Source organism: Prionailurus viverrinus, chromosome C1 (assembly GCF_022837055.1).
Source record: "Prionailurus viverrinus isolate Anna chromosome C1, UM_Priviv_1.0, whole genome shotgun sequence".
Classification (NCBI taxonomy): domain Eukaryota; kingdom Metazoa; phylum Chordata; class Mammalia; order Carnivora; family Felidae; genus Prionailurus; species Prionailurus viverrinus.
In genome coordinates, this window is record NC_062568.1 from 110,097,982 (window position 1) to 110,117,537 (window position 19,556).

General features: G+C 38.6%; 1 protein-coding gene across 2 annotated transcripts in view; it reads left to right on the forward strand.

Moving 5' to 3' along the window:
- Positions 1–19,556, forward strand: part of RNF115 (ring finger protein 115) — an 83,808-nt gene that overhangs the window by 56,899 nt on the left and 7,353 nt on the right. The gene's annotated exons all lie outside the window — the stretch shown is intronic.

The following is a 19,556-nucleotide window of genomic DNA, read 5'->3' on the forward strand; positions in this document are numbered from 1 at the left end:
CGACATATCAGATAAGGGGTTAGTATCCAGAATCTATAAGAACTTATCAAACTCAACATCCAAAAAACAAATAATCCAGTGAAGAAATGGGCAATATATGTTATGTAACCCAGTATATTAACATTTCAACACCTAGTCAATATAAATATTCTTTTTGTTTTCCAAATTTTTATTTAAATTCTAATTAGTTAACTTACAGTACAATACTGGTTTCAAGAGGGGAATTTGGTGATTCATCACTTACATAAAACACCCAGTGCTGATCATAACAAGTGCCCTCTGTAATACCCGTTCACCTATTTAGCCTACCCATACCCACCTTCCTCCACCAACCCTCAGTTCTCTATCGTTAAGAGTGTCTTATGGTTTGCTCCCCCGTTCTCTTTTTTCCCTTCCCATTTGTTCATCTGTTTTGTTTCCTAAAATCCACATGAGTGAAATCATACAGTATTTGTCTTTCTCTGATTGACTTATTTCACTTAGCATAATACTGTAGCTCTATCCATGTCATTGCAAATAGCAAGATTTAACTTTTTCTTGATGGCTCAGTACTATTCCATTGTGTGTATGTGCTTCATCTTCTGTATCCATTCGTCAGTCGAGCACTTGGGCTCTTTCCATAGCTTGGCTATTGTTGATAATGCTGCTGTAAACATGTGGGTGCCTGCTTCCCTTCAGATCTGTATTTTTGTATCCTTTGGGTAAATACCTAGTAATGCGATTGCTGGATTGTGGGGTAGTTCTATTTTTAACTTATTGAGAAACCTCCATAGTGTTTTCCAGAGTGGCTGCAACAGTTTTCATTCCCACCAACAGTGTAAGAGGGTTCCCCTTTCTCTGCATCCTGGTCAACATCTCTTGTTTTCTGTGTTGTTAATTTTAGCCATTCTGGCAAGTGTGAGGTGGGCATCTCGTTGTGGTTTTGATTTGTATTGTCCTGATGATGAGTGACATCGAGCATCTTTTCATGTATCAGCCGTCTGGATATCTTTTTTGGAAAAATATCTGTTCATGTCTTCTGCCCATTTCTTCACTGGATTATTTGTTTTTTGGGTGTTGAGTTGGTAAGTTCTTTATAGATTTTGGATCCTAGCCCTTTATCAGATATGTCATTTGCAAATATTTTTCCCATTCAATGGATTGCCTTTTAAAAGGTTTTGTTGTTTCTTTTGCTGTACAGAGGCGTTTTATCCTGTTGAAGTCCCAGTAGTTCCTTTTTGCTTTTGTTTCCCTTGCCTCTAGTGACGTGTCTGGTAAGAATTTGCTCCAGCTCAGGTTGAAGGGGTTGCTACCTGTGTTCTCCTCGAGGATGCTGATGGTTTCCTGTTTCACATTTAGGTCTTTCATCCATTTTGAATTTATTTTTGTGTATGGTGTAAGAAAGTGGTCTGGTTTTATTCTTCTGCGTGTTGCCGTCCAGCTTTCCCAACACTATTTGTTGAAAGACTGTCTTTTTTTTTTGATTGGATATTCTTTTCTGCTTTGTTGAAGATTGGTTGACTGTATAGTTGTGGGTCCATTTCTGGGTTTTCCGTTGTGTTCCACTGATCTATGTGTCTGTGTTTGTGTCAGTATCATACTGTCTTGATGACTACAGCTTTGTAATAATAGCTTGAAGTCCAGAATTGTGATGCCTCCAGCTTTGCTTTTCTTTTCAGGATTGATTTAGCTATTCAGGATCTTTTTTGGTTCCATACAGATTTTAGGATGGTTTGTTCTATGAAAAATGCTGGTGGTGTTTTGATAGGGATTGCATTAAGTGTGTAGATTACTTTGGGTAGTATAGACATTTTAACAATGTTTGTTCTTCCAGTCCATGAGCATGGACTTTTTCCCCATTTCTTTGTTTCCTTTTTAATTTCTTTCATAAATGTTCTGTCGTCTTTAGAGTACAGATCTTTTACTTCTTTGGTTAAGTTTATTCCTAGGTATCTTACATTTTTTGGTGCAATTGTAAATGGGATCAATTCCTTGATTTCTTTTTCTGCTGCTTCATTATTGGTGTATAGAAATGTAACAGATTTCTGTACATTGACTTTTATATTCTGTGACTTTGCTGAATTCATGTATTAGTTCTAGCAGTTTTTTGGTGGAGTCTTTGGGTCTTCTACATAGAATATCATGTCATCTGCAAATAGTGAAGGTTTGACTTCTTCCTTGCTGATTTGGTTGCCTTTTATTTCTTTTTGTTGTCTGCTTGCTGAGACTAAGACTTCCAGTACTATGTTAAATAGTACTGGTGAGAGTAGACATTCCTTTTTTATTCCTGACCATAGGGGAAGAGTGCTCAGTTTTTCCCTGTTGAGGATGATATTAACTTCTTTCGAATATGGCTTTTATGATGTTGAAGTATGTTCCGTTTATCCTTACATTGTTGAGGGTTTTTAAAATCAAGAATGGATACTTGTTCTGCATCTATTGAGAGGATCATATGGTTCTTTTTTTTTTTTTTTAACTTTTTTTTAAATGTTTATTTTTGAGAGAGAGAGAGACAGAGACAGAGCGTGAGCAGTGGAGGGGCAGAGAGAGAGGGAGACACAGAATCCAAAGCAGGCTCCAGGTTCCGAGCTGTCAGCCCAGAGCCCTACATGGGGCTTGAACCCATGAACCGCAAGGTCATGACCTGAGCCAAAGTTGAACACTTTTCCGACTGAGCCACCCAGGCGCCCCTGAGGATCATATAGTTCTTATCCTTTTTTTTTTTTAATTAATGTAGTATATCACGTTGATTGATTTGCGAATATTGAACCTCCTTTGCAGCCCAGGAATAAATCCCACTTGATCATGGCGAATAATTCTTTTAATGTACTGTTGAATTTGATTTTCTACTGTCTTGTGAATTTTTGCGTCCATGTTCATCAGGGATATTGGCCTGTAATTCTCTGTTTTAGTTGAGTTTTTGTCTGGTTTTGGAGCCAAGGTAATGCTGGCCTTGAGGAATGAGTTTGGAAGTTTTCCTTCCATTTCTATTTTTTGGAACAGTTTGACAAGAATAGGTATTCACTGTTCCTTAAATGTCTGGTAGAATTCTCCTTGGGAAGCCATCTGGCTATGGACTTTTGTTTGTTGGGAGACTTTTGATTGTTGATTCAGTTTCTTATCTGGTTCAAATTTTCTTTTTCTTCCTGTTTCAGTTTGGTAGTTTTTATGTTTCTAGGAATTTGTCCATTTCTTCCAGATTGCCCAATTTGTTGGCATGTAGTTTTTCATAATATTTTCTTATAATTGTTTATATTTCTGTGGTGTTCATTGTGATCTCTCCACTTACATTTGTGATTTTATTTGGGTCCTTCCTCTTTTTAATAAGTATAGCAAGGGGTTTATCAGTTTTATTAATTCTTTCAAGAAACCAGCTGTTAGTTTCGTTGATCTGTTCTAGTGGGTTTTTTCGCCTATGTTGTTTATTTCTGCTCTGATCTTTATTGTTTCTCTTTTCTCTTCTGCTGGCTTTAGGTTTATTTGATGTTCCTTTTCTAGCTCCTTAAGTTGTAAGGTTAGGTTGTGTGTTTGAGACTTTTCTTGTGTCTAGAGGTAGATATGTATTGAAATCTATTCCCCTCTTAGTAGTCTTTTATGCATCCCAGAGGGTTTGGACCATTGTGTTTTCATTTTTATTTGCTTGCTTGTATTGTCCTGGTTAACCTATTTATTCTTTTTTTTTTTTTTTTTTTTTTTTTTAACATTTACTTATTTTTGAGAAACAGAGAAACAGCACACATGGGGAGGGGCAGAGAGAGAAGGAGACAGAATCCAAAGCAGGCTCCAGGCTCTGTGCTGTCAGTACGAGCCCGATGCAGGGCTCGAACTCACAAACCGTGAGATCATGATCTGAGTCAAAGTTGGATGCTTAACCAACTGAGCCACCCAGGTGCCCCTAACCTATTTATTCTTTAGTAGGGTGTTCTTTAATCTCCATGTATTTGTGGTCTTCCCCAGTTTTTTCTTATGACTTACTTCAAGTTTCATAGTGTTGTGTTCTGAAAATATGCATGGTATGATCTCAGTCTTTTTGTACTTGTTTAGGGCTGATTTGTAACCCAGGATGTGATCTATTCTGGAGAATGTTCCATGTACACTTGAAAAGAATGTGTATTCTGCTGCTTCAGGATAAAATGTTCTGAATATATCTGTTAAGTCCATCTGGTCCAGCGTGTCAAAAGCCATTGTTTCCTTGTTGATCTGCTTAGATGATCTGTCCATTGCTGTAAGTGGGGTGTTAAAGTCCCCTACTATTATTGTGTTATTATCAGTTAGTTTCTTTATGTTTGTTATTGATTTATATAGCTGGGTGCTTCCAACTTGGGGGCGTAAATATTTACAATTGTTAGGTCTTCTTGAGGGATAGACTGCTTAATTGTGATTAATGCCCTTCTTCATTTATTGTTAGTCTTTGGTTTGAAATCTAGTTTGTCTAATATTAGTATAGATACTCTGGCGCGCTTTTTTTGCCATTCATTAGCGAAATGAATGTTAGATGGTTCTCCATCCCCTCACTTACAATCTGCAAATGTCTTTAGGTCTAAAATGAGTCTCTTGTAGGCAGCATATAGATGGATCTTGTGTGTGTTTGTTTTTTGTTTTTGTACCTTAAATACCCTATGTCTTTGGATAGAGCATTTAGTCCATTTATGTTCAGAGTGATTTTTGGAAGATACGAATTTAGTGCCATTGTGTTACCTGTAAAGTTGGTATATCTGGTGATGTTCTCGGTTCCTTTCTAGTCTTAGTTGCTTTTTGTCTCCCCTCCTCCCCCACTCAAAGAGTCCCCTTTAATATTTCTTGTAGGGCTGGTTTAGTGGTCATGAGCTCCTTTAGTTTTTGTCTGTCTGGGAAACTCTTTATCCCTTCTATTCTGAGTAACAGCCTTGCTGGATAAAATATTCTTGGCTCCATATTTTTCCCATTCAGCATGTTGAATATATCCTGCCACTCCCTTCTGGCCTTCCAAGTTTCTGTAGATAGATCTGCTGTGAACCTGATCTGTCTTGTCTTGTAGGTTAAGGACTTTTTCCCCCCTTGCTGCTTTCAGGATTCTTTCCTACTCTGAGTATTTTGTGAATTTGACTGTGATTTGTCTTAGTAATGGCTGGCTTTTGTTGAATTTATTGTGAGTTTTCTGTGCTTCTTGGATTTCAGTATCTGTTTCCTTTACCAGATTAGGGAAGTTTTCAGCTATAGTTTGCTCAATAAATCTTTTGCTTCTTTTTCTGTCTCTTCCCCTCTCTTTTGTATCATAACATGATACAAATGTTATTACACTTTAAGGAGTTGCTGAGTTCCCTAAGTCTACATTCATGAAACAATACCTTTTTTTCTGTCTTCTTTTCAGCTTCAATATTTTCCATTATTTTATCTTTTGTATTACTGATTTGTTCCTCTGCTTCATCATCCTTGTCATTCATCCATTCAGTTTTGCGTCTTGGTTATAGCATTTTATTTTGGACTGACTAGTTTTTATTCTTTTATGCCTTCAGTAGGGGATCCTCTAGTGTCTTCTTTGCTTTTCTCAAGCCAAGCTAGTATCCTTATATTATTGTTTTAAATTCTGGTTTGTATGTCTTACTTGTATAAACCCTGGCCATGACTTCTTTCTGCTCTTTCTTTTGGGATGAATTCCTTCATCTTGTCATTTTTGTCTGAATCACTTTTTGTGTGACTGTTTTGTGTGATTCACACTTTTTGTGTGAAAGCCTGTTGTATTTCTGCTCCTTAGAGTAATGGCTGTATTAAGAAAAGATTAAAAAAAAAAAGCTAGATCCAATTTCCCCTTAGAGCTGAAACTTTGTAGCACTCTATGATCAGTAGACATGGTGCACACAAGAGGTTTGTCCTGGTCTTCCGGGGGTAGGGCCTTTTGCACTGATTCTCAGGATGATTTGCCCTAGTGGAGAGTATGTACCTCCAGGGTGCAGGGCTAGGGGAGGGGGCTTGTTGTAAGTAGTATGGCCTCCACTGGGTGGCGCTGTTTTGTTCACTGAAGTTGGTGAGCTGGTGGGCAGTGTGGAGGGGACTGGTGTTTGCCCCACTGTCTCCTCCCTGGAGTGGGGAGTTTGTGCCCACCACTCTTCAGGAAGCCCTCACAGAAGAGCAAACAACCACCTCTTTTGTGTCCCCTGCTTCTGCCAGAAACCTACTTTTACCCTGCTTGCGATCGACGTGTCTGCCTACCAGGTGGTACAATTCTCTTGTGTTTTATTTCAGACATGTGGCTGATTTTCAAAACTCCAAACTCCAAATTTTAGGGACCTACCAGTCACAGACCCTCACTGATCCTCTGGGGGAGGGTCTTAGAGCTTTTGGCGTTTGATGTTTTGTCCCAGGAAAGTGGTTCCATAACTGTGCAGTGGTTCAAAGTTTATGGTAAAGTGAAGCACAAAGCTGGCACCAAGGTTTGCTGCCCTCAGCCTGTGTCTTTGTTCCTATGCTAGGGAACAGGGCAGCACGTTGATGCCACCAGTTCTTTTTGTCCCTGGGGAGGCTGAGCTGCCACTCCCAAAGGAGCTCCAAGCAGGGAGACTGTTTCTCTCCATGGAACCCAGGGGATTCTCAGACCACGCTGCCCACTCCAGGGTCTCCACCCTCTTTCCCCACAGGAGCACCCCTAAGCCCACTAGGAATGACCCTGGCGATGGCAAAAACATCTGAAACTTCAGACTTGGTGCTCCACTGTTTAGAATAACTTGTAGTAATCAGCCCCTTTCCTATTCCCAGTCATTGGTTTTGGGGAAGCATTTTTCTTGTGCAGTCCCCTATGTGCGCTCTCACTCTGTCTCTCTCTTGCCTCTCTCTGTGATCAGGGCTCCTTCCCCTTTCCAGCACCTGCACTTCTTTTCTCCCCCAAATCAACTCTGCAGCTCCTACCTTCTACAGTGTGGCCGTTTTGTCTCCCACTAGTTGTGCAGTTTTGCTCTCTCAGTCCTCAAATCGATTTCTTGGGTGTCAGAATGATATGGTATTTATCTAGCTGTGTTCAAGGGACAAGGCAAGCTTAGGGTCCCCCTACTCCTCTACCATCTTAAGTCCTCTCCTAAAGTGTTAAGATTTTCTAAAATGTTGAAGAGCGCTTGGGAAAATTCTGGGAGGCAGAAATGTATAATTTTTTCCTTGATTTTCACAATAGTTGCATTCCTTGAAAATTCAGTATATTTTAAAACCACGTGTGAAATACTTTATGTGTAGAATGGAGTTTTGTTTGGGCTCAGTAAATTGTAGGCACTTTTTCCCCAAGGGAATGTCCAGGCAGGACATTCAAAGATTATGCGTGTTGGATGATAATTGTTTGTTGGGCCTGGCTATCCTCTGATTTTTTGCAAGATGATAAGCGCTTGGGAGGTTCCTATCTACTAAATATGAATGGTACCTCCCCACTTATTGCAACTAACAAAACTGTCTCCTTCAATTTCTAAATCACTATGTAGGAGCAATGTTGAGAACTCCTGATGTGAATTAGAAGTCCTTAGATGGATCTCAATGGTTAGTGTGTTATCTTAAGCTGTCTCCTTTTTTCTGTCTCTCTGTCCTCTGCTTTCTTGTGTTGGCATCATTATTGGATAGTTGCCCCTATTTAAAATGAAAGATGGCTGGTGGTAGCTCCAAGTTTACAAGAACATTACAGCATTCATCCCAGAGGATATGTCCATCTATCACCCTTCAGGGAGGGCACTTGTCTTGGCTTGGGTTTTGTGCCCACACCTCTAGTGGGTAGGGGCAATATTCTTATGCATTTTTTTTGAGTTAAGGATCTACCCCCTGACGCACCCATATGAATATCTAGTTATTTGGAGCATAATTTATTGAATCATCCATCTGATTTAAAATGAAATCTTTATTGTATATACATTTCATACTTACCTGCCTTTGGATTGTCTGTTATGGTCTGTTGATCTTTATGTTCCTTTGCTTGTACCTTACTGATTTACTTTTTATAATTTTATAGTATGATTTGGTATCTACTGGTGAAAGTCCATTTCGTTATTGTCCTTTTCCAAAAATGTCCTGATGCTTCTCTTACATTTACCCTTTCACGTGGATTTCAGATGCAATCTGTCAATCTCTACCCCCTCTCCCATCCCATTGGGATTTTGATTGGTAGTGCATTGGATTTATATATTAACTTGGGGACAGTCGGCATTTTTTATAGTATTAAAACTTCTCATCTGGGTCTGCAGCTCATGTCTCAATTTATTTGGTTCTGTTGTGATGTTATTCAGCAAAGTTTTATACTTTCTTTTAACTATCTATCTATCTATCTATCTATCTATTTATTTATTTATTTATTTATTTATTTTTGAGGTTTATTTATTTTGAGAGAGAGAGCATGCCAGAGTGTGTGCAAACTGGGGAGGGGCAGAGAGAGGGAGAGAGAAAATTCCAAGCAGGCACCATGCTCAGTGGCGAGCCTGACACAGGGCTCGATCACACAACTGAGATGATGACCTGAGCCGAAATCAAGAGTCAGTCGCTTGAGCAGCTGAGCCACCCAGGCTCCCCTCTTTTAACTTTTTTTTCTTTTATAGAGAGCATGAGTGGGGCAGAGGGAGAGAGAGAGAGAGAGAGTGAGAGTGAGAGAGAGTTAGTTCCAAACAGGCCCCACGCTCAGTGCTGAGACCAATGCAGGCCTCAATTCTATAACCATGAGATCATGACCTGAGCTAAAATCAAGAGTTGGACCTTAACCGACTGAGCCATCCAGGCACCCCTTTAACTGATTATTGCTGGAAAGCTTTTTGTTACCCAACCCCTTTGTATTTAATTGATTTCTATTATTAGGTGTAATAGTGTTCATTTTATTTCCTTGATTTCTCTAGATCTGTGGTTGTATCACCCACAGGTACTGTGTTTTTTCCCTATTTATGCCTCATTATTTTTTATCTTGTGCATTGGCTATGTTATCACAACAAAGTTATCTAATAGTAGACATCTTTGTCTTATTCCTGACTTCACTGGGAGTGCATGTTTATTTGTGAAGCATATATACCTCTGGTTCCTCACATATACACTGGCAGGTTAAGAAAGGTTTATTTTATTCCTAACTTATTAGGGGCTTTTAATTAGGAATGATTAGTGATAGGGGCACCTGGGTGGCTCAGTCAGTTAAGCATCTGACTTCGGCTCAGGTCATGATCTCGTGGTTTGAGAGTTCGAGCCCCATGTCAGGTGCTATGCTGACAGCTCAGAGCCTGGAGCCTGCTTCGGACTGTGTGTCTCTTTCTCTCTGCCCCTCCCCTGCTCACGCTTGGTCTCTCTCAAAAAAAAAAAAAAAAAAAAGAATTAAAAAAAAGGAATGATTAGTGATTTTTATCAAATGCCCTTTGTGATCTTATCAAAGTGACTTTATAGTTTTCACCTTTAAACAACTAATGTATTTTATTAACTAATAGATTTTCTGATGTTGAACCCACACTGCAAGCTTTGAATAAAAACTACTTTGTCAAGAAGCATTAATCTCTTAATACATTATTGGAGTTAATTTGTTCCATTTATTTATTTATTTATTTATTTATTTATTTATTTATTTATTTATTTTGATTTTTGCATCTGTTCATAAGGGGGGGTGGTAATTTTTTGTGTGTTCTTTCTATTACATTTTGGTATCAAGATTTTGTTAGTTTGATAAAATGACCTGGAAAATTTTGCTGTTTTCTTATGCTTAGGAATAGTTTAAATAACATAGGAATTATCTGTTCCTTAAAGGTTTGATAGAAGTTACCTGTAGTTCCGTCTGAGCCTGGCATCTTTTCAGGGACCAGATAGATCTCTTACAACCTTTTCAGATACTTCTGGGGCTAATGGTCTAGGGTGGTGTTTTATTCATCTCTGTTCCTAGGTTTTAGAGTAGTGTCTGTTTTATAGTGGATACTAAATATATTTGTGTTGAATGAGTGGATAATTGGAATTATGTTTCTAAGAGGTATATGTAATACATGCATTAGTAGTAAGTATGACTAAGAGTTTGTGCCAGGTGCTAGTCTGAGTGCATTACAGGTATTTTTTTGTTTACTCTTCACTATAACCCATGGAGAAGTTACCTTGAGACTCCATTTTACAGTAGAAACTGAGGCATAGAGAGGTTAGGTAAATTGCATGAGGTTATAAGGCCAGTTAAATATTGAAGCCAGAATATCGCAGAAGTGATGATATTTGTATTTGGTAGGATTATATATGTTCAAAAATATATATTATATACATATTATATTTACATATAAATATAATATATATTATATATTTTTTATATATTATATATAATATATTTATATATATTTATATATATAAGTATATTATAATATATAAACAAATCTAACAGTATTCTGTAGTCTTCCCAATTTTTTTTAAGAAAAGAATTAGGCATTTCCATATTTTGCTCAGAAACTTTCCTTCCAAAGCATACATACCAATATGTCAGTAAGTAGTACTTGAAAGTTTTTCGTTCACTTTCTTTTTCTTTTCCTTCATGTAAACGTAAATGGAGCACAACATATCTTTGTTGGTCGTATTATCTAGGGTCCTATTATTCTGCCATCTTAACAGGTGTACCCTGATTGTTCTACATGATTATTACTACATTGCCATAGTTGTCATTATATGTCACCCTATGTTTTGAAAACACATTACAGTTAGTTATTTTATAGATTTCGGTTAGATTTTAGCTTGGTTTCTTCCTGATGATGGTTTGTCCTGTTGATTTGAGAGGAGTATAACTTTTTATTTTGCTCATCAGGTTTTCAACTGGGGGTTTCTGTGGGCTACATCTCAGGCTCCTGTTCATTCCACTGATTCCACTGTAGACAGAGTATTTGTCATTGAAAAAATCAGATCTCAGAGATTAATTAGCCTTTGTGGGATTATTCATGTGTTCCTCACACCAATTTAGGGAGTTAGCCTGAAGTGAGATGTTTCCTTTGGCTTTTTCAATGACATGAGTGGAACCTCTTTGCAAATGTAAAGAAGGGTAGATCTCACTTTGTTCATTCATACTGCAGATATTTGTTGAGCATGCCTAAAGTGTGTGCTCTTTCCTCTAATCTGCAGCTTTCAAATGATAGTTTATCCAGTTGTAATCAGGTGCTGAATAGACTAGCTCTTCTTATCTAACCTTAAATGAATCTGACCTGTGCCAGAAAACTAATTTATTAATTTGCTCCTGGGGGTGTTATGTTTCAGTGACTGGAAAACTCATTTCTGCTTGTTAGCATAGTGCTGTCTTTGAATTTCTCTGATAACAAGAAATCAAAAGCAATTAGGTGGTTGCATGGTATGTGTAGAATAAACAAGGGAGATTGCATAGTCTTCAGGAGAAATTTCATTCAGTGTGAATGAGAAATTCACATTTCATTGTGACAGGTATAAGGAATTATTCACCTTTAAAGATTATTTTTTTAGGATGGCAAAATATTTATACTTGTCAGTTGTTCTTTTCCTTGTCTGTATTAGGTCAACACGCACACAATCATACTTTCCAGACTTCCTAGGGATTACTGCCTATTACTTTACATTTATTATAGTAAGACCTGTCTTTTAGTGTGTTGTACTCCTTTAACATTTGTTTTTTTATGGTTACATTTTAGCCTAGTGTTTTGATCAGCTATCTCTGAATCACTTTACAGGGCACATTACTTCTAAGGTTTGCTTCCTTAAAAATAAGTTCTCATGAAGTTAACCCTAGGTTTTGAGACCATAGTTTTCTGACCACTGATCACTACTCACATTTTAAAAATTAACTTTTTTGGTTATTTAAAAATATTAGAGTGGGGTTTATTATTATTTTTTTGATTAAAAAGGCAGCATTACCCAGAAATAGCTACAGTTACACCTTGATGCATAATCTTGTGGAACTTTTTAAATATCATACCTATGTCTGTATAATTGAAAAGGAATCATTCTGTACCTATTTTCCTATTTTATAATCCTCTTTTTTTTTTTTTTAATCTTAATAGATTGTGTGTGTCATTCAGTATATTTCTGGGCTCCATCTTGGAGTCATTGAATTAATTCAACAAACACTTGTATATTACTTTGCCAAATGTTATTCCAGGTAGTGACTGTACAGTAGTGAACAAAACAGTCAAAAGTTTACTGTCCTTGTGGAGCTTTTAATGGGAAAGTCAGACAAGCAAAATAAGTTAAATCAGTAGACTGCTAAGCAGTAGTAAATTCTGTAGGAAAAAAGGGGAAGGGAGATTATGGAGTGTAAAGTTTCAAAAAGCGTAGTCAGCACAAGGCCTTATTGAGAAGGCATTTGAATGGACATAAATGAAGTGAGGTAATGAGCCAGGAATGTGCCCATAAGAAGAGGCCAGTTGGAGCAGAGTAAGTGAGAGGAGGAGTAGGAGGTAAGATCACAGAGAAGTAGGCTGGGTGTGGAGATGGGGAGAAGAGTATTAGATCCTGTAGAGCCTGGCAGACTACCGTAAAGGCTTTTATTCTGAGTGCAGTGGAAACCCATTGGAAAGTTTAGGGCAGAGAAATGACATAGTCTAACTTGTGTCTTAAAATGATCATTCTGACTGCCATGTTGAGAATAGAATGGGGGGCTGCAAAGAGTATAAGGGCAAGGGCAGAAGCAGAGAAATCATTTAAGAGGCAGTTGCATTAATGTAAGCTAGAGATGCCAGTGGCTTGGATGAGGGTAGTGAAAAATGGTTGGATTCTAGATATAGTTTGACAATGGGCATAATAGGATTTGCTAACAGATTGGATATGAGGTGAAACAGAGTTAAGGATGACACTAAGGTTTTCGGTCTGAGCGACTCTGGAGTCACTATCAGCGGAGATGGGGAACACGAGGAATGGATTTGGGGGAGAAAATTTAAGAGTTCAGCTTGGGACATGATAAGTTTAGGTGCTTATTACACATTCAAGTGGTGATGTTGAGTGGGCAGAAGTCTTGGATGGAGGTAAAATTTGGAAATGTGGCCTGTATATGGTATTTAAAATTATAAAACTGGGTGAAATTTGTCAAAAGAGTCAAGACAGTAAATAGAAGAGCTCAGAGAATTGAGCCCAAGCCTGATGGATTAGAAATTTGGAAGATAAGGAGGAATAAGCAGAGGAGACAGAAAGGACAACCCCAGAACAAGGAGGAAAACCTAGAGAAAGGACAGCTCTGGAAACAAGGTGAAGACTCTTACCTCCTCTTAGCTGTGTCTTCCCTTCTGCACTCTGTGAATTGTTTTTTTATCATCTGTGGATTAAACACACACATCACACTCCCTCCCATCCCCATTTTAGCTACCTATTACTTTTTTAGTAAGAGAAGATTTTATGTGGTTTTTTTTTTTTATGTTTATTTATTTTTGAGAGAGAGAGAGAGAGGGACAGAGGGAGAGAGGGAGACAGAGAATCTGAAGCAGGCTCTGCACCGTCAACACAAAGCCTGATGTGGGGCTCAAACCCATGAACCGTGAGATTGTGACCTGAACTGAAGTCGGATGTTCAACCGACTAAGCCACCCAGGTGCCCCAAGATTTTATGTTTTTAACAGCAGAATTCAGTGTAAATATTGCGTGTATCAGCTGAAGATAATCTCCTCACAATAGCTCTTAGACTTGCTGAAGCTACCCTGAGCAGCCTCTCTTGTTTCTGCTGCAGAGATATGGAACCAACATCTGACTTCCAGGAAACAAGCAGCCAAGAAAGGGGAATCAGCAGCTCATTAGCTGAAAACATCCCTGGCAACCACAAGCATTTGTGCAGGGTCAGCATTAGAGCAAGGCACAAGGCTTTCTCTCGAAGTTGATTTCTGCTATTTACTTACTGGTTAGTTCAAGCATGCGGTAATTTGCTCTTCTAGTTCTTAGGCAGCAAGGAGGCTATATTATTTATTGCTGTGTAACAGATTATTCAGAATTTAGCAGACATTGTCTCACAGTTTCTGAGGTTCAGAAACTTGGGAGCAGCTTAAGTAAGTGGTTCTAGTAAAGGGTTTCATGAGGTTATATTCAAAATATCAGCTGTGGCTCTAGGCATCTGAACACTCAACTGGAGCTGGAGGCTCTACTTCCAAGATAAGTCACTTGCATAGCTCTTGGCAGGAGGCCTTAATTTCTTACCACGTGGACCTCTTGCATAGGGCTCTTTCAGTGTCCTCATGACTTGACAGCTGACTTCACCAGAGTAAGTGATCCAAGAGAGAGAAAGGAAAAGGAAAGAAACCATAATGCATTTTATATCCTGATCTTGGAAGCTAAACACTGTCATTTCAGCCATATTTTTTCTGTAAGAAACGAGTCACTGGATCTAGCCCACATTCAAGGGGAGGAGAATTAAACTCCACCCCTTGAAAGGAGGAGTGTTAAAGATTTGTAGACATATTTTAGAACTACTGTATTTCACTCTCTGGCCACAAATTACTTATATTTCTCCCATGTGCAAAATATACTCGCATCCTCCCAAGATCCACAAAAGCCTTTTCCCACTGGAAATCCAGGTTGTTGAAATCCACACTTGGATGAGGCTCCTTGGGTATAGTTCCTCAAGAACAGTTTCTTTTGATGTGAACACCTATAAATTAAAGAGACAAGTTTTCTACCCCTCACACACCCAACATACAGTGATGGGATAGGCATACAATAAACAGGTATGGAGGTTCCTATTTAATGTTTGTTTATTTTTGAGAGACAGAGTGAGAGCGGGAGAGGGGCACAGAGAGGGAGAGACACAGAATGAATCCGAAGCAGGCTCCAGCCTCTCAGCTGTCAGCACAGAGCCCGACATGGGGCTCAAACCCACGAACCATGAGATCATGACCTGCACGGAAGTTGGATGCTTAACCGACTGACCACCCAGGCGCCCCGAGATTCCTATTTAAAAAGGGAGAAAATGGGAGGCACCAAGAAGTCACTGATTTATAGCAGTTCTGATGTTATCTGTATAAATGTTGGCAGTTCCTTGATTAGGACTTAGTTCTCCTTTTGCCCAGGAATGCTGCTCTGTGGCTCTTGTTTCCTCCTTCTAGGCTCTTGGTTTCACCTTGTGAGTTATCTTTTCTTTTCCATGAAAAGTAGTCCAGGTTTGCAGCTGCATAGTTTTCTTAGTCTGTTTCTTGCCACTAGAGTTTTAAGGGCCCAAGAGGCTTCTTTTCATTTAGTTTTGCCTCTGTACCTTTTAATTTAAGCTGGCAGTGTTTTCTTTTTAAAACTTAGAGTCTCTTATGAATGTTACTGAGATTCATGCCTTTAGGAAAAGCCACACCCACATATCTTTTCCAGAGATAATCTCCTTTCTGCTTTGGGCTTCTGCTGGTATTGCTAAGGGACAGTACTTGTAGTGGGTAGAATTGTATTCTCCACAAAGACATGTTTAGGTCCAGGGGAGCCTGTGTGGCTCAGTTGGTTAAGCTTCCGGCTTCAGTTCAGCTCATAATCTCAGTTTGTGAGTTTGAGCCCTGCGTTGGGCTCTGTGCTGACAGATCAGAGCCTGGAGCCTGCTTTGGATTTTGTGTCTCCCTCCCTCTCTCTTCCTCCCCTGCTCACACTCTGTCTGTCTGCTGTCTCTCTCAAAAATAACTGAAGATGAAAATAAATAAATAAAATAAACGAATTAAAAAAAAAAAAGATACATTTAGGTCCTGAATCCCACTACCTGTGAATGTGGTATTATTTGGCATAAGGTCTTTACAAATGTAATCAAGTTAAAGGTGAGATCATAATGAGTTAGAGTGGGCCCAAATCCAGTGGCTGGTATTCTTAGAGAAATTTGGATACAGAAGACGCAGGAAAGAAAGGCACATGACAACCAAGGCAGAGATTAAAGTGTTTAAAAGCCAAGAAATAGCAAGGATTGCTGGGAACCACCACAAGCTAGGAGAGAGGCATGGAACAGGTTTTCCCTGAGAGCCTCCGAAGGAACTAACCCTAACAACATCTTGATTTCAGAATCTGGCTTCCAAAACTATGAGAGAATAAATTCCTTTCTTTTTAAGCTGTATATTTGTGGGAATTTGTTATAGTAGTCCTTGGGAACTAATACAACACCCTTAGGCCTCTTGGAAGCCCAGTTGTTTGATTGAATAGTTCTTTAGGCTATGTAGATCTGAGGCCTTAACAAAGAATTTTGGTAACCACATGCTAGACTTCCTCATTAACCATTTTCTTTGGCCATGCCCTGGATAGATTTGATCTTTGCTTGGAAGCCATTTCTTAATTTTAGTATCATTAACCATCTGGAGAGGCTGGGAATTTTCAGAATTATTTAGTCTTAACTCCTTTTTTTTTTTTTTTCTTTTTTTTTTTCAACGTTTTTTTTTAAAATTTATTTTTGGGACAGAGAGAGACAGCATGAACGGGGGAGGGGCAGAGAGAGAGGGAGACACAGAATCGGAAACAGGCTCCAGGCTCCGAGCCATCAGCCCAGAGCCTGATGCGGGGCTCAAACTCACGGACCGCGAGATCGTGACCTGGCTGAAGTCGGACGCTTAACCGACTGCGCCACCCAGGCGCCCCATAGTCTTAACTCCTTTTTATTGAACTATCCTCCTCTTTAGGGGCACCTGGCTGGCTCAATTGGAAGAATATTCGACTCTTAATCTCCGGGTTGTGAGGTTGAGCCTGTGTTGGGATTACTAAAAAATAAAATAAACTTTAACCATCTTTCCCTTTAATTTATCCCTCTCTTGCATTTTAATGTAAGCAGCAAGAAGCAGCCAAGAGGTACCTTCTGCCTTCTTGTCTGGACATCTCACTGGCTAGACTGTCACCCAGTTCATGAGCCACAACTTCTACTTTACATATTGTTATTGCTACTACATAACAAGGATCACTTTCCCTCCAGTTTCCAAGATCTTTCTCACTTAAGCTCTCACCCATAACTTCCTCAAAGGCCATGATACTTCTACTGTTTCTTCAGGACTGTTCAAACTTTCACTGATACTCATCTCACAGTCCTAACTTATACCCTCTTTTGGGTTCTAAATCTACTCCCACATTTTAGGTTTTTGTTACAACAGAACATACTTCTAGGCATCAAAATCTGGATTAGTTATCTGTTGCTGTATAATAAATTACATTAGAGCTTAGTGACTGAAGATAAACATTAATCATCTCATAAGTTCTTTGGGTCAGGAATTTGGGACAGCTTAGCTGAGTGGTTCTGGCCCAGTGTCTTATGAGCTTACAGTTAAGACGTTGGCTGTTACTGCAGTCATCTGAAGGATCAACTGAGAATTACTCATATTCTGGCAAGTTAGTTCTGGCCATTGGGAGGCGGCTTCAGTTCCTTATCATGTGGGTCTTCACAGGACTGCTTTACGTGGCACTTTTCCAAGAAAGTGATTTAAGAGAGAGTGAAAGGAGGAAGCCACAATGCTTTTTATGACTAATCTTGAAAGTTGTCCTCTCATACTCCATTGTCAAGAAGTAAGTCACAGTATGGTATTGGTATAAAAACAGACACCCTAAATCAGTAGAATGGAATAGAGAGCTCAGAAATAAACTCAAAGGAGCCAAGAATATACAGTGGGGAGAAGGCAGTCTCTTCAACAAATGACATTGGGAAAACTGGACAGCTACATGCAAAAGAATGAAACTGGATCACTATCTTACACCATACATAAAAATTAACTCAAAATGGATTGAATGTCAGACCTGAAACCATAAACCTTTTAGAAGAAAGTGTAAGCAGTAAGCTCCTTGACATTGATCCGGAAATGATTTTTTTTGGATCTGACTTCAAAAGCAAAGGCGACAATAGCAAAAATAGACAGGCTAACAAACTAAAAAGCTTCTGCACAGCAAAGGAAACCGTCAACAGAATGAAAAGGCAAACTACTGAATGGGAGACAATATTTGCAAATCTGATAAGGAGTTAATAACCCAAATATAGAAAAAACTCATATAATGCAAAAAAGAAAAAGAAAAGAAAACCAATCTGATTAAAAAATGGATTAGAAGACCCGAATAGCTGTTTTTCTGAAGAAGACATATAGATGGCCAACACGTACATGAAAGTGTGCTCAACATCAGTAAGCAGGGAATTGGAAATCAAAACCACAGTGAAATGTCACCTCACACCTGTTAGAATGGCTACTATCGAAAAGACAAGAAATAACAAGTGTTGCCAAGGATGTGGAGAAAAGGAAGCCCTTGTGCACTCTTGGTGGGAATGTAAATTTGGTGCAGCCAGTGTGGAAAACAGTATGGAGGTTCCTCAAAAAGTTAAAAATAGAACTACCATATGATCCAGCAATTCTGCTTCTGAATATTTATCTAAAGAAAATGAAAACCTTAATTCAAAAAGATATACACTCCTGTATTCATTGCAGTGTTATTTATAATAGCCAAGACATGGAAACAGCCTGTGTCTGTTGATGGATATGGTTAAAGAAAATGTGTTTTGTATAAATATACACCACACACACACAGCACACGCCCACAGGAATATTATTTGGCCATAAAGAAATGAAATCTTGTCATTTTCAACAACATGGATGGACCTTGAGGATATTGTGATAAGCGAAATAAGTTAGATGGAAAAAGACAAATGCCATATGATCTCACTTATATGTGGAATTGTAAAAAAAAAAAAAAAAGAAAGAAAAGCTCATTGATAAAGAGAATAGATAGGTGGTTGCCAGAGGTAGGGGGTAGGGTGTGGGTGAAATAGGTGAAGGAGGTCCAGAGGTACAGACTTCTAGTTATAAAATAAATGATGGGGATGTAATGTACAGCATCGTGACTATATCATCAGGGAAATGCAAATCAAAACTGCAAAGAGATTATAGTTCCTTATATTAATTACAGGTAATTATAGCATTATAGTTAATAATTATTACATATTTGCAAGTTGCTAAGAGAATAGATCTTAAAACTTATAATCACAGAAAAATATGTTGTAACTATGATGATGAACGTTACCTAGCCTTTTCGTGATCATTTACAATATATACAGACATTGAATCATGTTATACACCTGAAACTAATATAATGTTCATGTGAAGTATGCCTCAATAAAAAAAGAATTAAATCACTAAGTCCATACACTCAAAGGAGGAACATAAAATAATATGTGGACAATTATTTTAAAACAAACACATAGTCTAGTTATCTACTGTTGAACTTTAGGAATAGGAGAGTCTAATATTGGCTACTGCCATTGTTGTATTGACTGGCCTAATAAGAAAAGTGGGACCCAAGGGGCTAAAATATGTATCATATCAATTATATCTCCATAAAGCCAGAGAAAAAAAGAGAAGGGGCACCTGGGTGGCTTAGTCAGTTGGGCATCCGACTTCAGCTCAGGTCATGATCTCACATTTCATGGGTCTGAGCTCCATGTCAGGCTCTGTGCTGACATCTTGGAGCCTGGAGCCTCCTTCAGATTCTTTGTCTCCCTCTCTCTCTGCCCTCTCCCCCGCCACTTGCACGCTGTCTCTCAAAAATAAATAAACATTAAAAAGAAAGAAAGAAAAATGTGCATATTATTCACAAAACAAATCTTTCTTCAGTCTTTTTCTTTTGCCCATTATCTCTGGGTAACAAAGATCAGTTCACCAGTATAAAGGACTGAGTAGATGCGCCATCTTAAGTATTCAGAATGACAAATGTCAGATGTGTGTGTATTTG